Source organism: Solanum verrucosum, unplaced genomic scaffold (assembly GCF_900185275.1).
Source record: "Solanum verrucosum unplaced genomic scaffold, falcon-dt-bn FXZP01000058.1, whole genome shotgun sequence".
Lineage (NCBI taxonomy): Eukaryota > Viridiplantae > Streptophyta > Magnoliopsida > Solanales > Solanaceae > Solanum > Solanum verrucosum.
This window is the reverse complement of record NW_026020303.1, coordinates 2,489,946-2,509,580: the sequence shown is the minus strand read 5'-3', so window position 1 is coordinate 2,509,580 and position 19,635 is coordinate 2,489,946. Positions and strand designations below refer to the sequence as shown.

The window sequence follows — 19,635 nt, the reverse complement described above, 5'->3', positions numbered from 1 at the left end:
CTTGAAGAGTCGTCAACGTGACCGTGGTGCCTGGACGGGACTGCCTAGTTTAGGGGTTTTTAAGTAAATTCCTGTTCGACTTATATTAAGTGGGGGTCGTTTGGTATGGATTTTATACAAACATATATATATACTTATAAGTCATTAGCCCCCAATTTTAAGTCACTTTACACTAGACCCAAATCAAAACTCCAAATCACTCATCTCTCAAATATTTCTCTCTTTAAGAAAAACCTCTATTGAAGAAGAAGCTAGAGGTTGAAGCTAAGGTCAAGAACAAAGACTGCATTGCCAAAGTCTTGTGCCAGGTCTTTGATTAAGGTATGTTTATCTTTTCATAAATGGGTTCTTCCACCCATAGAGTCCCTTAGAATTTCCCCTAATTTGTGAAGAAGAACCCCAATCAAGCTAGGGTTACTTCCAATGTATGGGTTTTAGGTGGGTATGATTCCAATAGGTTGGATAATACTCATATATGGTTATTTTAGTGTTGATTCATGATATTATGATAATTTTATGTGAATTACTTGTTTAACCCTAATTTTCAAAGTATGTGGGTTTATGTCTTTTGATTAGAAATTGATGGTTCTTGATACATTTTCTAGAATTGTCACCATGAATAGAACTTATCCAAGAATGGGAATATTAAATCATGAATTGAACTATACTTATGCATGTATGATACAACATGAATTAGAATGATTGGAATTGGGACTTTCTGATGAATTATGCTAGAATTGTTTATGATTAAGGCTTATGTCTATATGTCTTGTGATCTAGACTAGTATGTTGATTGTGGAGTAGAGATTGAAAGTAAGGCTTGAAGTCATAATGTTGGTCACTAGGGATTAAAGAGTAAGTCTAAAATGATGAACTAGCTTGCATTGATTTGATACACAATATAGATAGAGTTATGGTGGAAGGCTCTTACCCACATGACCTACCTAGAACGATACGAATGCATGTATGTAGAATGTGAAAGGTTAATCACCTAAAATTAATCATGATTGTTAGAATAGAATATATTGAAGTTTAGTCTTATAATTCCTTTATGTATAGTTGAATTATATAGCTTGGGATGGTAGATCTCATGGTAGCTTGGGGTTGAGGAATCAATCTCTCCTAAGGTTAGTTTGAACTAGCATTGGTATGATGATTTTAATGGTAGCTTGCATTAGTATAGGCATGGTAGGCTAGGATTGAGGATCTATACTCTCCTAAGGGTAGCTTGAACTAGCATTGTTAGAACGCCTTCATGGTAGCTTGACTTGATTAGGCCAAGACCATTTCATGGTAGCTTAGGACTGAGGGACCATACTCTCTTAAGGATAGATTAGGGTTGACGATTCATACTCCTTTAAGGGTAGCTTGCATCATATTGAATGTGTGCATGGTAGCTAGGTGGGTATACTTGTATCCTTTCTTGGATAGCTTGGTTTGCATGATAGGGTGTTTTCCATGGTAGTTAGGTCTAGCATAGTAGTATGATATTCTTTGGTAGTCTAAAATGCTAAATAGCAAGCATGGAGTAAGCTAGCCTAAAAGAGTACTTAGTGTGAGTGATAGTATGGGATGTAATTCATACATGGCACAAGTATGACTTGAAGCTACTTATGAAGTGTCCTCTTATGTGGTATATGCCTAGCTTGAATTGTTGATATAGTTGCCTTCCATGATATGATTGACTTAAGTTGATAGTTCCTTGTCAATATGAAGTAGGTCTATAGTGACACCTAGATATGGTAAATATGAATATGTTGACTTCAAGGATATACTTAGTGTGTGTGGTATTATGGGATGCCACACATGCATTGCACAAGTGTGCCTTGAGGTTACTTAGGAGTGTAACGCTCTTATGACATGAAAACCTAAGTCTTGCCTATGAAGGTGAACTACGCCCAAGAATGACCAAAGAGAGGTACTTAGCTTGGATAGTAGTATGGAATGCTTTCCTTGCCTTGCACAACTATGCTTGGAGGTGGCTTGTGAAGTAGTTTTCTTGAAATATGAAAGACTTATGGTTGAAGGATGTAATTATGCAAGTTTAAGTTAAGTTTATGCTATGATTATGTTATCATCTCTTATGTTTACTAACCATTTTGAGATGCTTTTATGTTAGTATGTTATCTTTCATACTTGGTACATTTTGTACTAACATATATTGCCTACATTTTTATCAAATGTAGGGTGTTGGGAGATTGAGTTTCTTGAAGGCTAGGTTCGTAAGGTGCAAGAAGACTTGAAGAATTGGTAAGTCCTCATAGCTTCGAGGACAAACTCATTATGTTCCTTTTATGTCATTTCATATGTTTTAGACTTTATATGGGTTGCATCCCAAGAATATTATTCATGTCATTCATAGATGGTTGAAACAAAGCTTTTTTTTAAAGACTTCTGCTTGCTTATGAAATGTTTTCAATTGTATGGTTTTCAAGAAAGTTTTAAATTTTCCCTACTTTTCTATGATCTTATGTTATGATAATGCTAAGGGCTTGTATGAGACCCCTTCGTTGTCAAGTACGCCATGTTATGTCTAGGGGGTACCCCTGGGTCGTGACAATGATCATGTCTCATGATTTATTGCATTCCCCTCATACGTAGTTCATTCCATGTACTAATGCATACTTGTGCCTACATTGTTTCACTAATGTAGGGTACAATGCTCCTATTCCGCACACTCATAGCTAGTTGATCATTTTGAGCTTTTGAATATGGGTAAATACTCATACTTTGAGGACGAAACTCTTTTATTGCTTTATGTCATTTCCATTTCAGAATTGTATGTGATGTATGGGTTACGTCCCAATCACTTATCTTCTGATGTATAAGATGACCAAGAGACTTATCTTAGACTTCCTCTTTTGTCAACTCTTTATGATATAAGACTGTCTTTGAATTCTTTAAATTCTATGATCTTGTATTATGTATGCTAAGTGGCTTGTATAGGGCCTCTTGAGGTCTTATAAGCCATGTCACGTCTAGGGTGTACCTTGGATTGTGACAATTATTGTGTTAATCATTGGAGAAACTTCAAAATTATTTTTAGCTACAAATATATGAGAAGAAGATATATTGAAAGCAACAAAAACTTGTCAAAATGAGGACTTTATTCCAACATAATAATTCAATTTGAACTACAACTATCAAGTTGATCTTGTTTTGTTTGGTTACACGCAAAATTGAGTTTGATTCCAACCAAAAACAACACCAAAATATACATAATTAAAAATTTCCTGTCAAAATAAACAATACAATATCATAATGTCCTACTTCCATGGCACAAGGGTTTTCCTACTTGAACTAGTTTGGCTTTGATTGTTAGTCGTAGCTGCAGACCTAGTTTGGCTAATTTTTTCAGCCCTCATTCTTTCTAGGTTGCTAGCGGTAATAGTTGTCTTCCTGTTCCATTTGAATCCACGTCTTGGTGTGTAGCCTATATCACAGTAATAACATCAGTCCTCTTTGTCACTCTTGTACCAGTATTTATGACTCTTCCACTTGGCAATCTAGGCTGCTTAGTCAAATAAATACATATTCAAATAACAAGACATTTTGACTTGCATATAAAATATTTGAAGTGTGCATATAAACTTACATTAAGAGTTGTAAATCCATCTTCGGCTTGGTATATGCCAACACCTATCATTCTTGGCCTTTTAAAAGCTCTTGATTGTCCTTCACTAGTGTCCTCATTTTTTACTGGTCTCTTCCCTCTTTCTAGGCCTCTTGCACTACAGGTTGCTTCATAACTAGTTTGACTATGTTGAGGCATTCATATTCCTCTACATATTCCTTCATTCACATTTCTTTCTTGAGGCATTCCTCTTCCTCTACCATTTAAAGTTTTACTTTAAAACTCAATTATTAAAGATGATATATATTGTCTATAAATGATAGAATACTTAGAGAGATTACCTCTGTGTTTGTAGTAGTTCTATGTGATTGAGTTGGAACACCTAGAGAACTTGTAGCATTTCATGTGCCTCTTCCTGTACATCTTTCTTCACGGACCGTGGTCAAGGCCACGGATTGTGAGGGTGGTCGTGAACCCTTAGGCAGTAGCTTGCCAAGGTTGGGCAGCCTTGGCCCCTTGGCTTAGGCTTTCCCTTTTGCCTTGGTAGTTGCCCTTCCCATGCTCAACCAAACTATAAATGGTCTTCTATATTACGAGGTCTAAGACATTCCTTGACGTTCAACCACTAAACCCCTCATTCTAAGCACGTCAAGTCTCATCTACGACTTTATTTCACATACATCAAATCTTAGAACCCTAGCTTGTGGCTCTAGTTTGGTCTACTAGTTTCTGGGGTGTTACAATCATAATGAGACATAATTGAAAACATGAAATGCATGACCAAGTTAAAATATAGTTATATCATTTAAGAAGATTTGATTATCATAAACATGATCAATACATCTTTAAATCATAAAAGAAGTTTCATAAATTATTAGTAATTAACTTGGTTCATTTTGTGGGAAGTTTACCATTAATCGACATAGACCATGTGAGCTATAACATGAAATCCGATATATCCCTTATACCGAAAGAAGGGGATTTCTACTTTACAAGGTAGAATCCGTACACATCATATCATATGCTATACACTGATCCACTAGCTAGGTCATTTAAGACAACTCCTACGGGGGCATGCAGTTTAGGACTAGAGGTTGCTACTAGAGACTAATCTAATTGAGCCTCCACCTCAAAGCCACTCGCTGCTAAGTAGAAATCCCATGGAATAGTATTTAATCATATTGATATTGTCATCCATGGAAAAGTAAAATTAATATGCTAATACAAGCTAGAAACATCATAGAGTAGCTCGTTAGACCATGCGTGATAAAACCTTTCACTATCCATGATCTTTTAATAATAGCTTTATTAGGCCCATAGCCACTAACTTCATACTCGAAATGCCCCACTACTAAAATAGAATAAAGCGTGATACATAATCATTGATGACATATCCGCATACCATACTAATCAAGACCTAATTTAGAAAAATAGGCTAAAAGCATTGAGGGAAAATCTAGATGTCATTCATGTCATGTGCCAAGCTTCATAAAGCATATATATACCTTTATCTAGAAGCTTACTTAAGTCAGAAACATTGCTTTCATAAAAATATGCATGATTTCATAAATGCATATTCATAGATTCAAGTTTATTCATAAATTCATCTAAATTAGGGTTCATAGTCAAAATTCATAGATCAATGCATGAGTTAATATGGAATTAATTGGAAAGCATGAAATTAAGTCAAAATCATCAAAATAAGTTCAAAATCAAGCAATTGAATCCATACAAATAGAACTCATGAGGAATTGAATAAAAACCTAATTAATTTTGGGAAATTGAACTGGAGAATTGAAGAAACTTTGGCAACTCAATGGGCGATTGGAACCGATTGATGAACTCCCTTCATACCTTGATTGAAGCCCTAAGCAATAATGAAGAAAGGATACTTCAACTTGGAACCCTATATTATTATTATTATTATTATTATTATTATTATTATTATTATTATTATTATTCTTCTTCTTCTTCTTCTTCTTCTTCTTCTTCTTCTTCTTCTTCTTCTTCTTCTTCTTCTTCTTCTTCTTCTTCTTCTTCTTCTGATTCTTCTTCTGACTTTAGAGAGAGAAATTTAGGAGGAGGAACTTGGAGGGAATTTAGGAGAATGAGTTGAAGTGGATAAATTGGGGGGTTAAAACCTTTATATATGCATAGGATTGAAGGCAAAATAACTTAGTATTGGGTTAAAACAATTAGGAAAAGACCTAAAAGCCCCTTTTAAATTAACTGCCAAGCCTCACCTACGGTTCAAACCTACGGTCCGTAGGTCCTTCGACAGACCGCCCTCGTCGACCGTAGGTAGGTTCAGAAACTTTGATTCGGACCTACCACTGACAGGACTCATGTATAGTTGGTAGGTGTACGTATGGTCCATACATAGCCACCGTAGGTCCTAACCTTTCTAAAGAAAGTTAACTTCATTTCTCATCTCCTTATGGATGCCACCTAGGTCTATAGGTGTTTCTACCAACCGTAGGTGCGAGCCGTAGGTCATGTCTGCAACCCAAGAAAACTGTATTTTTTCTTCTTTCTTTTAGTCCGAGGTGTTACAATATTATAGACAACCAAATACATTAAAAACTTATTAGAATCATAACTATTTTGACAACATTCGACAACGAAAAACAACAAAAACTTGAGCATTCTACAACAAAAAAACACCAAAAACTTGAAAGTAACTAAAGATGTCTATGACAATTTCGGTTGCACACACCTACATCTTCCATCCTTCACATTTTTGGTTAGGCTTAAAAATAGGAAAAAAACTAAAATGATCAAGACAACTAGCTTCAAGTTACAACTTGAGATCTTCTTCTCCTTTGTCACCCATTTGTTACTTTCAACACGACTTTCATAATATGTCAATGCTTTTTCCAACTCCTTTATTCTCTTCACCAATCCTGGAATAACTTGGATCATATATCAACATCTTCACGATCCATCAATCTAAGGAAATTGCATGCATTCCCCTAAAATACACCATAAATAAATTTTTAAGAAAATGAAAAGACAAAAACATTAAAAAAAAATCTACGAAAATGATGTAGAGAGCATAGACGATAGCGTGGACAAGACCAAAATCTTCAAGCTGGATTGTTCTCCAACCATGAATTTTGTATTGAAAGTAACTCTCCATGTTTGCATTGCAATCTCACTCGTAACATCAGATCATTCTCATCATTACAAATACGATTCAACATTGCATTTGACATTTCCCTTCAAAACCTAATCACCAAAATATCTTCATTACTCAAAACTAAATGAAATTAAGAAGAAATTAAACCTTTAAAAACTTCAAATTAACCTTTTCTACTGGAAATCAAAAAAGAAAATGAATTCCAACCTGATTGCGCTTGGAGAAGATGATGAATTCGTAAGAGAGAGTACCAAAGTTGATGATGAAATTGTCCATCAAGGGAGGTACTGACGGTTCTTTTTTGAGATTTGTTTTGGGGAAATATGGTGAAAAGGAAGAAAATTATTAATTGACAAAGAAAATAAATGACACGTGTCACTTTAAAATTGGTCACTCACAGTGAAAAAATGTTTCACGCGCCTATTATGCGTGGTCACAACCCGGGTGCGGGAATGAGTCAAAATAACCCTTTTACAAATATATTAGAAACTTTTGTCGAGGTATTAAGACAGTTGCAAAGTTAAGGTGTCTTTTTGAAAATTCGGGACAACTTCAGTGGTGACTTTATGTCTCTATAATTTGGTGTTGTAACTATTGTTTAAACAGTACTCTTAGGAAGTAGCATTAGCAAAGTTGGTGATAAACTGAGAAAATGAATGTCACATTCAAACTTAGATTGTACAATTATTTGGGGTTATATTGTGAAATCCAAACAATATTTTGATGATTTCATGTTATTTTGTATTGAATTGTTCAATTTAGAATGTTGAAATATTATGTTCAGTTTTTGAAATTTGTAGTTGTTTTTCATTGAATCATGCAATTTAGTCTATTGAAAGCCTAGTTATTGGTTGGGTTGTGTTGAATCGTGCAGTTGTTGCTTATGTTGTTCAAGCTTGTGCAAGCAGCTTTTTGTGCTTCTTGTGCAAGCAACTTGATGCGTTTCTTGTGCAGGCTAGCTTGTTGTGTTTTTTGTGCAAACAACTTATGGAGTAACTTTTTTGTGGTTTTCTTACCATAGGCAAGAGAGAAATCACCTTTTAATTAGAAAATAGTCTGGTGCAAGCAGCTTGTGGAGTAACTTTTTTGTGGTTTTACTTACCATAGAGAAGAGAGAAATCACTAATTAATTAGAAAATAGTCCGGTGCGAGTCACTGTTAAAACGTGCAAATGTGCTATATTCCTCTACGACTTTTTCCTTTCTCTATATAATTTTATTAGTATTTTCTTTGAATGTTTCTTACAAACCTTTTGGTAGGTAGATTCTTTAGTATTATAAGTAATTTATAACATATAGTTTTTGGAAAAGGAGTGGAGGACAATATCTCTCTGCTTATGTATGTTAAAAATATGGTTTAGATGTATTATTGCTAACGCTCAACTAAACTTCATCCAATTCTAAGTGTAACCGGTCGCAGTCAAGTATAAACCCAACTAGGAGTTGGGGTCGATCCCACAGGGAGTGATAAAGTAAAGAATTCAATTACGAAGTATTCTAATCATTTGTAGGAGTAAACATTTTCGAAACAGCTAAAGTAAATAGCATGGGTTTGACAATTAATGTCAATTGCGTGATTAGAGTGAACAATTAATAACTACGAACAAATGGGAGTAATCAAATAGAGAGGGATCCTTGGGAGTGTGATCAATTGAATGTCAATGTAGCTAAATGGGTGATTATTACTTACTAAAAGTTGGTTGAATCTAAGTGGGTAGGCTAGGCCTTAAGTGTAGTAGTTATTTCTCAGTCAACTATTACGAATCAATTGAGTTCTGTCAAACCTCGACAAGCCCAACAAATATAAACAACCCAAAACCTCAATCTACTTTTTCAAGCTAGATTAGTAGGATTGAAGACATACTTACTTTCTCAAGCTAAGTCCACAATAACCCAATCATTACAATCATCATTTAATTGTTTTGATTCTAAAACCTCTTTCTCAACCAAGCTTTTAATGTGAAACTAGAACTGCATTGGTAACTATAATTCATTAATTAAAACTCAACTATTAATTGAACCCACTTCAAATCAACCGTAAAATCAGTAAATACTAACACACATAAGCTAATTGGAACATTCAATCACATGATTTAACGTTTCAAGTACACCTCATCGGATTCTAGGTGTAAACAATCGTTAACTAATATAAAACTCAACAAAGAATTGGGGTCGAACCCATAAAGAGCGGTACGTGTTCAAATTTAATTATGAAGTGCAAATATGATCTAAGAGATTATAGGAATAAAAATTATCGAAAACAAGCAAACAAATCTAAAGGGGTGACAACGAATGTCAGATGGGAGGTTTGGATTTGCAATTAACAGCTAAAATAAGAATGAAAATAGGGGAAACAATAATATTAAGAGGAATTCTCATGATGTGATCGTTTATAAGCTAATTACACTACATGGGTAATTGAAATTCAATAATAATTTGTTGAATTATCCTGGGTAGGCTGGACTTTAAATACAATAACTTTATCTCGAACAACTATTACAGCTTAGGTGATTTCTTTTGAACATTGACAAACTTAATAAGATAACCAACCCACAACCTTAATGCATCAACTCTCTCGAGCTAGATGGGTAGAATTGAGTTTAGGATTCACTCTCTCGAGCTGAACCCATATCAACCCAATACCTGCAAATCATTAATCAAAAGCTTTGGTTCCAAAACCTCTCTCTCAAGCAAGCCAAGAACTAAAAATTAGAATTACATTTGCAACTATAATTCATAGATTAAAACTCAACTAATGATTAAACCCACATTAAAACAACAATTTCATCATCAAACAACAATACCTATAAGATAATTAGACAAATAAATACATGATCACACCCCAAGAATTGGGGTTTATCTACACATCATAAAAATAGAGAAACGATTACCAAATACATTAGCCATGATCTGGGTAAAGGTTCTCAAGTCTTTACAATGGTCCAAATTGAGTAAATTCAAAAATCCACTTGTAATTTTTCAAGTTTGAGCCTCAAAAGCTTCAAAGTCTATGATGGAACTCAAAAATGAAAAGAAAACTCTATTGAATGATCGCATGATACTGAATCTTCATTTCAGATTTCAATTTACAGTTGCCCAATTTTTGGCCTAAAAAGACATTGGGCGAGATAACTCGGGTCTCGCCGAACAAGTTGACGATCCGCCGTTTGCCCAATCCATCTCCGGTTTGCATTGGTCATTTGTCCTCAGGGTTCTATGACTTTAGGCGATCAAGGTTGCCATCATGGAGTGGATCGGCGATTCGCCGACTGCTCATTTCTGTCACCAACTTGGTTTTTCACCACAGGGCTAGCACGCTGGAACTTTGGGCGAGGTAAAGAGCGACTCAGTGGTTCACTGATGAGTCTGAGATTTGGACTCATTTGGGTTTTATTTATATAGATTTAGTGTCCTCAAATGCTTAATTTGTGCCATAAATTGATGTTAAAGCCTTGATTTTCAGGTATATAGATTAAGGAGCAAAGAAAGGACACTAACCAGCAAAAAGGATCAAACAAACTAAAGAAATGAAGAAAGGCGAGCCTGATGCTCGCCAAAGCACTTGGTGAATCGCCACGTGGCCAATTTGACCGCCTAAAGTTCCAGTGTGCCAGCCCTGAGGGAAGAAACCAAGCCGGCGATAGGAAAGGGGTAGTCGGTGAATCGCCCAGTAGTTTCGCAATGCAAAAAGTGATCGCCCAAATTTACAGGACTTGCGGATGCTGAAAACCAATGCAAAAAGGCGATAGAAGAGAGCAAAGGGTGGTTTGCTGAGTGGTTCGGTGAACCCGACTTACCTCGCCTAATGGCCGTTCATGGCTTATTTTTGACGACTATAAATTAGTTTTTGAACAGTTAATTTAGCATGCTGAATTAGTTTAGAGCAGTTTTCTCTTAAGCTTTTGATAGTTTCTCAATAGACTTGAAGGAATTTTAAGATTGAATTTGGAGATTTTGCAAGTGGGTTTCAAATAATCTGCAAATTGAAGAATTGTAAAAAATTAATTGCTCTTACCAGTTGATGGCTAATTGATTTGGTAACCGTTTTTACTCTTTTATGATGTTTGCCCAATTCTTGGGGTGTGATCATGTGATTATAGGTATTGTTGATTACTAGTTTAAATACTATATTGAAGTGGGTTTAATCTTTAGTTGTGGTTTAATTTATGAATTGTAGTTGCAGATACAGTTCTAACCTTGTGTTCTTAGCTTGCTCGAGAGAGAGAGAGGTTTAAGACTAAGATTATTGATTAATGATTTGTAGGTATTGGGTTAAGTTGGGTTCAGCTCGAGAGAGTGAATCCTAAACCTAATCCTACCCATCTAGCTCTAGAGAGTGGATGAATTAAGGTGTGGGTTGTTCTTCATTGCTATGCTTGTTGATGTTCGAAAGAAATCACCTGATTCAGGATATTAGTTCGAGAAAAAACTATCTCCTTTATAGTCTAGCCTACTCACTAATTTTTAGTTTCTTAATAGTAGTTTCAATTACCCATATATCAAAATTTACCTATAATCGATCACATCCCGAGAATTCCTTTCCTTATTGTTATCTCAAGTTGTTTGTGACTGCGTTGTAGTTGATAATTACAAACCAAAACCCCCCATCTTACATTCGTGTCACCCCTTTTAATTTGTATTTTTTCTTTTTCAATAATTTCTATTCCTATATCTAGTTAGATCACATTCGTACTTCTTGATTAAATTTGAACACGTACCGCTCCGTGTGGGATTCGACCCCAACGCAATTGTTGGGTTATGTATTGTTTAATGATTGTTTGCACTTAGAATTGGATGAAGTGTAGTTGATAGACGTTACTCAATTATCAAAATGGCGCCACTGCTGGGGAGTGGTGTTGTTTAAATTTTTTTTAGTGAAGTTGGATTGTAATTTATTTAGTTATAGTTGAATCTACTTATTTTAGTTTTTGGTTTTGTGTTGCTTGTGTTAAACAGAGGAGGAGATGAGCGTTAATGGAAGTAATAGTAGCCAAGTGGGCCACCAAGATGATGTTGGAAACCTCAATGATGTAAATGACCCTAACGTCAATGACCCAATCCTATTGGGTGGTGTGGGGGCAATACGTCTACCTCCAACTGAAGGAAACATTGTTTTTCACATTACTAGCACAATGCTTCAGCTCCTACAATTTAAAGGTTTGTTTGGGGGGCTGGCTCATGAGGATCCCCATGAGTATATTCGAAACTTCGTAGACATTTTTGGTCCATTCTCATTCAAGAGCATATCGCAAGAATCAGTCCATCTCAGGTTGTTCCCATTTTCTCTGATGGGCGAGGCTAGTAAGTGGTTGGCTGAGTTGTCAAGGGATTCCATCACTTCTTGGGATGAGCTTACTACTGCATTCCAAGTGCGATTCTTTCCCCCATCGAAGATTATGACTCTTAGGGATAGTATCCAAGGTTTCAAACGCTTGGAAGGTGAGCCTATACATGAGACGTGGCTAATATTTAAAAAGTTGGTGTTACAATGCCCAACTCATGGACTTCCCAATAATGTGCTACTGCAATACTTCTATAGGAGCCTCGACTCGGTGAACAAAGGAGTTGTTGATCAACTTGTTCTAGGTGGTATAATACAACAACCCTATGAAGTAACGTCTCAACTCCTTGATTGCATGACCAAGATCAATAGGGCATGGTACACTCGTGAGGGCTAGGTCTCTCATCTAAATTTTAGAATGACAAAGAAGCAGATCGAAAAGGATCAAGAGAGAGACCAAAACATAGCCAAAATGATGACCCAACCGAATATATTGTCTAAAAATGTCATGGGTGTTGGTAGAAAGAGTGTTAATGTTGTGGGTGTTGGTGGAGTAAATCCTGATGAAGCATAATTTGAAGCAATGTACATGAGGAAGTGAACTTCCTAGCCAATCAAGGAGGAGGTTTTCGTGCAAAATACCCAAGACCGGATGGAATCAAGATTGGAATAGAGATGAGGGCTGGAGAGACCATGATAGAGATTGGCATGATTGGAACGCCACTTGCAAGGAAATGGAGGGTGACAAGGATATGTATGTCCCTCCTCATGAGCGTCAAAAGCCCAAAGAATCTGAAGGTGGCCGTACAGAAGATACGCTATCATGCATTCTTAACACAGTTGAAGGGTCCGACAAAGTGTTGAAATAAATGAAAGAGGATGTCTCGACTCTCAATCAGACGGTGACCTCTCACTTCGTCTCTATTAAGCAGCTGGAGACCCAAATGGGTCAAATTTCTTCATATTTGAATCCAAGACAACAAGGAGGGTTGCCTAGTGATACAATTACAACCCCCAAAAATGAAGCTTGAATGGGTACTTTCGTCGTGCCACGATGTTAATTAAGGTACTTCTTGGGAGGCAACCCACGTTTTTAATGCTTTAGTTTTGATTTTGAATAATGGGAGTTGATTGTGTCGGTTGAAAAGTGAAGAGTGTTGGAAAATAGGGAGTTTGGGCGAGCCAAAAGTCCAGTCGGTGACTCGTCGAAGAGGTCAGCGAGCCCGACTTGGACTGTTGTTGGCCCACCGAGCCTGAAGTGGAAATCTGTAAGACTCAGTGGGCTAATTGCTTAATCGGCGATTCACCAAACAGGTCGGTGAACCTGATTTTATCCGCCATTTGAACCCTCAAATTCCCTTGAGGTCCTGTAAAATTTGACGAGGTAAAGTACCACTCGGCACATCACCGAGTGGTTCGGCGTGGATGACTTACTCTACCGAAGGTGCCGCGAACTGAAAGGTTTTAAATGCCGAACGATTTAAAATTTCAAAATCTTTCATATTCTCTCATTTCTAACCCCATGCACTCTTACCCGAACTTTAAATCATAAGTATTTTAGTGTTGTTACCCATTTTTCTTGTGTGAAATCGTGTTTAGAATTGGAATACTTTGCCGCCTAACTTTTAAACTTCTAAATTCGGCATACAGGTTGGTTTTTTGAACCCTATACTTTCGTTTTATAGTTAAACTCAAATGCAATAGGTATGTATGTTGGTATGTGTTGGGTAATTGCTTTAATTGTATTTTATGTGTCGGATTGCCCGTAATGTGTTTGAACTTGTGCCTAAATGCTTAAATTGATGATTTCTCGTGCTTGGTGCGTTAAAATTGATTCAAAATTATTGGGTTGCGGTGATTTTGTATTGGGTCTAGTTTGGTAAAGTCTGAGTAACCCTGAATTGTGCCAAATAACGTAATTTACCCATTGATGGAGCATTTGACGTCATTCTTAAGGGCAAAAGTCATCAAATGGCCAATTTTGGCTAAATTTGAGGAAGTCTAAGTACCCTGAAAGCATGGGTCATATGGGTATAGTGCTAATTTCATGGTATGTGTGTGTTTTATTTTGAATTTGGGGGCTGCAGGCTTGATTTTGGGAAAAGGGGTTGAAAACTGGCACTTTGGGCTGTTTGGCGAGCTGCGTCGAGCTCGCCGAATTGTTCGGCCGTTCGCCAAAGTCCCCTTTTGATCGCCCTTTATTTCATTATTTGGCAAAGTTGATTCTGTAACTTTCGACGGGAAGCTTGAGCTCACCGAGTTCACTCAAAGACTCGCCGAACAGTTCTTTTGATCGCCCTTTATGCGCCCCCAACCCTTAAAATTACACTGTATTATTTGGCGGGCAGTTCTAAGCTCACCGATTGGTGTCGTCGATTCGCTGAAGGGCCCAAACATCACCGACATGCTTTACATTTGGAAATTTTTTGAGTTGTTCCTTTCGACGAGCCCGATCTGGCACGCCGACTGGTTCGGTGAGTCTTTCTACAACTTGAATTCTGCAATTTTCTTGAACGATTGCTAACACCTTTCGATGTGTTTTATAGATATGGCTAGAACCAATTTGGATGATAGTGGCATGTCGCCCCGAAAAATGGCATGGGGTATTGTGATTAATGAGGAAGCAGTTGCTTTCAATACAAAGAGCAAGAAATTACCTGCGAAAAGAGATAAAGGCAAGGGCAAGGCGCCCATAGTTGAAAGACCGGAGCACAACTCCAGTAGTGATGTGGAGTCCTTTGATTCTCATACTTCATTCTCTGAGCCTGAGGATGATAAGTCACTATAGGCCTGGCGAGCAGAGATTCATGCAAAAGCTCGTCATGATTCATCTAGGATTCCGGAGTCGACCCCTCCTGCTGCAGATTTAGTGCCAGCTCTAGCATAGACGGTGGTTCCAGCACCACCAGTTCAGGGTCCTCCTCTATGGTTACTCAACCGGTTAAAGGCCGAGGGATAAAGGACCATCCTAGAATAGAAGCAATTTTCCACGGATGGTGTAGTGGACAGATACCCAATTGTGTGGGACACTCTCCGATTCCACATGTTTGGGATCTTCACTAGGCTCCGTGGCCCATATATCCCCACCTGGGTCTAGGAATTTTACACTACCTACGGTGATATGGTACCCCAGGGGAAGAAGAAAGCCAGTGCCTTCAGACCGGTGGAGTTTATGATGGTCCGAGGGAAGACTGTAAGATGCAGCAGCTATGATATCAACAATGCACTTGAAAAGGCTGTAGGATTTGAGCACGAGTACCAAAGCATGATCACTGCACATACTCTGAATGACCTAAAGGGATGGCTAGCTCTCCTTATTTCTGGCACCACCTTGAGGTGGATTGAGGCCAGAGCACCTATTGAGAAGAAGGACCTGAACATAGCAGGGCGGTACTGGGTTGGGTTCATCAGGAGCTCTATCATGCCTTCACAAACGAGTCAATTATCCGTCATCCAAAAGCGGCCTGTCTCGGATCTATCATAGCCAGGAAGAGGCTGAACTTGGGGTTGATTATAGAGCAAGAGAAGGCCATAAGGGCCAAACAGCGCTAGACGTCCCTCCTATTTCAAGTACTCATTATAGAGTTATGTCGTAGGGCTGGAGTTTCTCGTGACGAGAAGAGGGATGTTGAGATTACACCCACATCGTCCATCGACATTCGGTGCATAGAGGCCGAGTACACATGGGATGAGGCTGATAGGAGGATAGAAGCTCCAATTGATACATCCCCGGAGGTTGATATTGATCATTTATCTATAGAGGCATCCTTGCATACTCTAGCCTTCGAGCCTTCAAGTACATCTACTTTCACTCCTTCCCAAGCCCCGAGTTCTTCTGCTGCTTCACAGCCCCCTAGAGCTATTTTTGGTACCACTACCTTGAGGACTCCAATCACTCAGGTCATGCTCCTCAAGATGGGGCACGTAGCCCATTTTGCCGATGTGTGGGCTTCCCGATTCGAGGTTGAGGTGCCCTGAATGATTGAAAGAGCCATTACAACTGTATTGACACCTCTCCGGGCTTCCATTGATGCTCTCACATTGAGAGTAGAGATTTAAGAGAGAGGACAGGGGGTTACCACTGAGGTTACGACTTTGAAAGCTGATGTTTCTGAGTTGAGGAAGGATGTGGACCATCTAAAGTCCACAAACTTCACTTCACTATTTGAGTCGATAGAGGTCCCTAATGTTATGGGTGCAGATGTTCCGGCCTGTTCTGATATGCCTCCGGCTACCACTGGAGTTGATACTATAGAGGATCTGACTGCTGTTGAGTTAGAGGCTGAGAAATATGAGGAGCAGCTCGATGGTAGGCAACCATTTATGAGGACATGTTTGATTTAGAGGAGGTGATAGTAAAGTCAGCCATTCAGACATCGTTGAGTGATACCGCTATGGCAAGCTCTAGTGGAGGTAATGTGGATGAGGCACCGAGCACTGATGTCCAGCCCCAGATTGTGATCCCGGGCACGGATCCCCAGACAGATGAAGTGACTGAGATGCAGACTTCACCCCAGGCTTAGCTTGGCAGGATGACATTTTTACCTCTCTCTCTTATTTTTATTGATTATTTTTGTTTAGTTGCATTTGAGGACAACTGTTTTTCTTTTGTGGGTGGGATGAGGTATTTCCATACCTACCTCTTGTGATTCTATTTTGTTTGCAAATATTGGGTTTTAGTGATCTATACATGTGTTTTGATCTTAATCGTGTGGATGCTTGAGTTGTGGCCCCTTGTTTTGAATGGAAATGGTTTTGAACCTAATTTTAAAAAATTTGCCACCTCTATTGTATGTGATTGTGGTTGTTCTTATGCGAATTTGAGTATCGGTTATGATCAATACCTATGACTTGAATAGTGCTCTAAATTGAACGAAATGAATGTGCAGCTACAATGAGGCCAATGAAGTTGCATAGACAATGTGTGAACTTTTGGCATCTCTTTTTGACTAGCCGGTTATCGAATGAGTCTCTTGTGATGAACATTGCACACTAGCTAGAAAGTGTGGAGTCTTGTTTGATATTGGTGGCAATGTCTTGTGTGGTGAGTTTACTTTGAACATTGTGTGTGATGACACCTAGATTTTACCCCATTGGTCTGGCTGACTAAGTGACGAAAACACTTGAAATGATCTTAGGCAAAATATTTGAAGAGTGAAACAATTCGGAAATATACTTCTTTTGTGGGAAACCTTGTGAGATGTGTGAAACTTGCTTGAACCCTCTTGAGCCTTATCTTTTTCTTGGAAGAAACTTGAACAATTGTGATCCCTCTTTATCCTTTCACCCTTAACTTTCATGAAGTGTGGTTTGTTTGAATAGCCAACTTAGTCCAAAAGCTTAAGTTGGGGGTGTGGTGAAAAGAGAAGGAAAATCAAGAAGTGTGAGAAATCCCACTTAAGCAATGGTTTTGAAAAAGATGGAACCCCTCCATGTAAAAAAAATAAGAAAACAAAGAAAAATAATGAAAAAGTTTGAAATAAAGTAGTGGACTTTGCAAAAGAAATGAGGTAGCCGGTAGTTCATATGAAGTTGAATAATGGGGTGGATTATGAGCATGATCAAAATGTTAATGAAAAGGAAGAAAGGGATATTCAGACCACACTTCATGAAGATAGCATCCACTGAGCCTAAATGACCATACCTTTACACTCAGCCCTGTTACAAGCCTCACTACAAAAAATGGCTCAATTTATGGCGGTTAATTTATGAGAGTTTTAAGAAACCCCACTATTAATTCATTTTGTGACGTTTTATTCTAACTCCCACAATATAAACCTTTTTGTGGTGGTTTTATTATAAGGGTTAGAAAAACGCCACAAGTTAGTATAATTTGTGGCGATTATCAACCTCCGTAAAATTGTCAAATTAGATGCAAAATCAATAATCATATTTATTTTTTATTTATTAATTTGCATTCAAATTTTATTTAAGCTCTTGTAATACTAGTTGATTTTTTAAGATAAAACATTTTAATCAATATTTATTAGTTAATATAAAATAATAATAATAATAATAATAATTAAAAAAAAAAAAAAGCTTGTTCCCACATACTCAAGTAAATAACCACCTCCTACACCCCCTTCCCACGTACTACATTCTAACTAAAGATATATTTCCCCCACAACTCATTCATTACATAATCCTCCTTCTCCCTTCTCCCCTTTACCCCATTATTTGGTTCAATTATTTTGTGAATGTTATTTTTTCTAATTACTTTTTTGTTTCGCAGGTTTTGCGAAGTGGGATAGATGGTAATTCTCTGCTCTATTAGCTTAGTAATTCATATTCGAATTTAAAATCTATGCTATTATTTTTATTATTATTTGATCAATAGGCATTTTATATTTTGCAAGTTGTGAAACAAAATGCATTAATGTCTAATATATTCCAGAAAATGTTTGTATTCTCATAACATTATTAAGATCTTCATATTCTATGTTTAATTAATTTTTGGTAAGCCTAATTTTTTCTTTATAAAAATGTACAAAGATATATGTGTATAAATATATGTTTAACTAATTATGTATGAGGTTCTTGGTTTTCATTGTTGCAGCCTGATGAGGATATTTAGTTTGCTTCACCCGTGAATAAAAGAGTGGATGACAACAACTCAAATCACCAAACAAATGCTATGAAATTTTTTTAATGTTTATTTTTTGTCTCCTTTAAAATTGTATTGTCTAAGTTATTATTCACAAGTTTGTATTACTTTACTTTATATTAATTTAAACTTGTAAAGCTTATTAATATGAGTTTGTCTGATGAAAATTAATTTTTATTGAATGTGTTATTTAGTAAAATTATTTATTCATATTATTTTGAAGACTTGATTTTACCCATATTTATTATTAAGATGATAATAATTTTGTAAGACTCCACAAATCAAATTATGGAAAATTTGATTGCATATCACAATATTTTAAATCCATACAAATTTAATTCTTAAAAGTGTGAGATCATATTGTGAAGGTTTTAAACCATCACAAAATGAAATTAGAAAACCTCCACAAATTAAATAGTCATTTTGTGGAGGATGTCGTGGAGGTTAATTAAAACCGCCACAAATATGCTCGTGGCAAGGGTAATTGTAGCGTTTATAGAAACCTCCACAATTCAATTTGTGGAGTCCCTAAACCGCCACAAATTGACAAAATAACCCCCATAAATTGAATGTTTTCTTGTACTGCCTTGAAAAGACCTTTGTGATCTTGAGTGACCTGAAATGAATATTGATTGGAAAATAAAGGCAAACATATGGGTGAAGTCATGCTTATGTTCATCTTTGTGAGTGTGAGAGTCGTATGTGATTCCGAAACTATAAATAGTTGAAGAACTTTGTGTGATTAGGAATCATATTTGTTGTGAGGGCATTTGAGTACCTTTGTTGAGCTTGAACTTGCATTTGAAGCAAGTATTGTGAACTTGAGCATCTTTTTTATAATGGTGAGTCACAATTTGAATCTTTGAGTGTACAATTGATCATTACATGAGTAATTTGAACCTTGTTGTGTGCATTCATGTTGAGTCTTATGCAACACCATTTGAGACATCCTTTTTGAACTGTTGATCTTGATTTTTACTTGAGGACAAGTAAAAGTTTAAGTTAGGGTGTTGATGAGTCCGAGATTTGGACTCATTT

At 37.0% G+C, this 19,635-nt stretch overlaps 1 protein-coding gene and 1 pseudogene across 2 annotated transcripts in view; one reads left to right on the top strand and one right to left on the bottom strand.

Moving 5' to 3' along the window:
• LOC125835020 (ATP-citrate synthase alpha chain protein 2) overlaps positions 1-19,635 on the top strand; it is an 877,357-nt gene that overhangs the window by 433,756 nt on the left and 423,966 nt on the right. The gene's annotated exons all lie outside the window — the stretch shown is intronic.
• On the bottom strand, positions 3,267-3,820 carry LOC125835025 (uncharacterized; annotated as a pseudogene).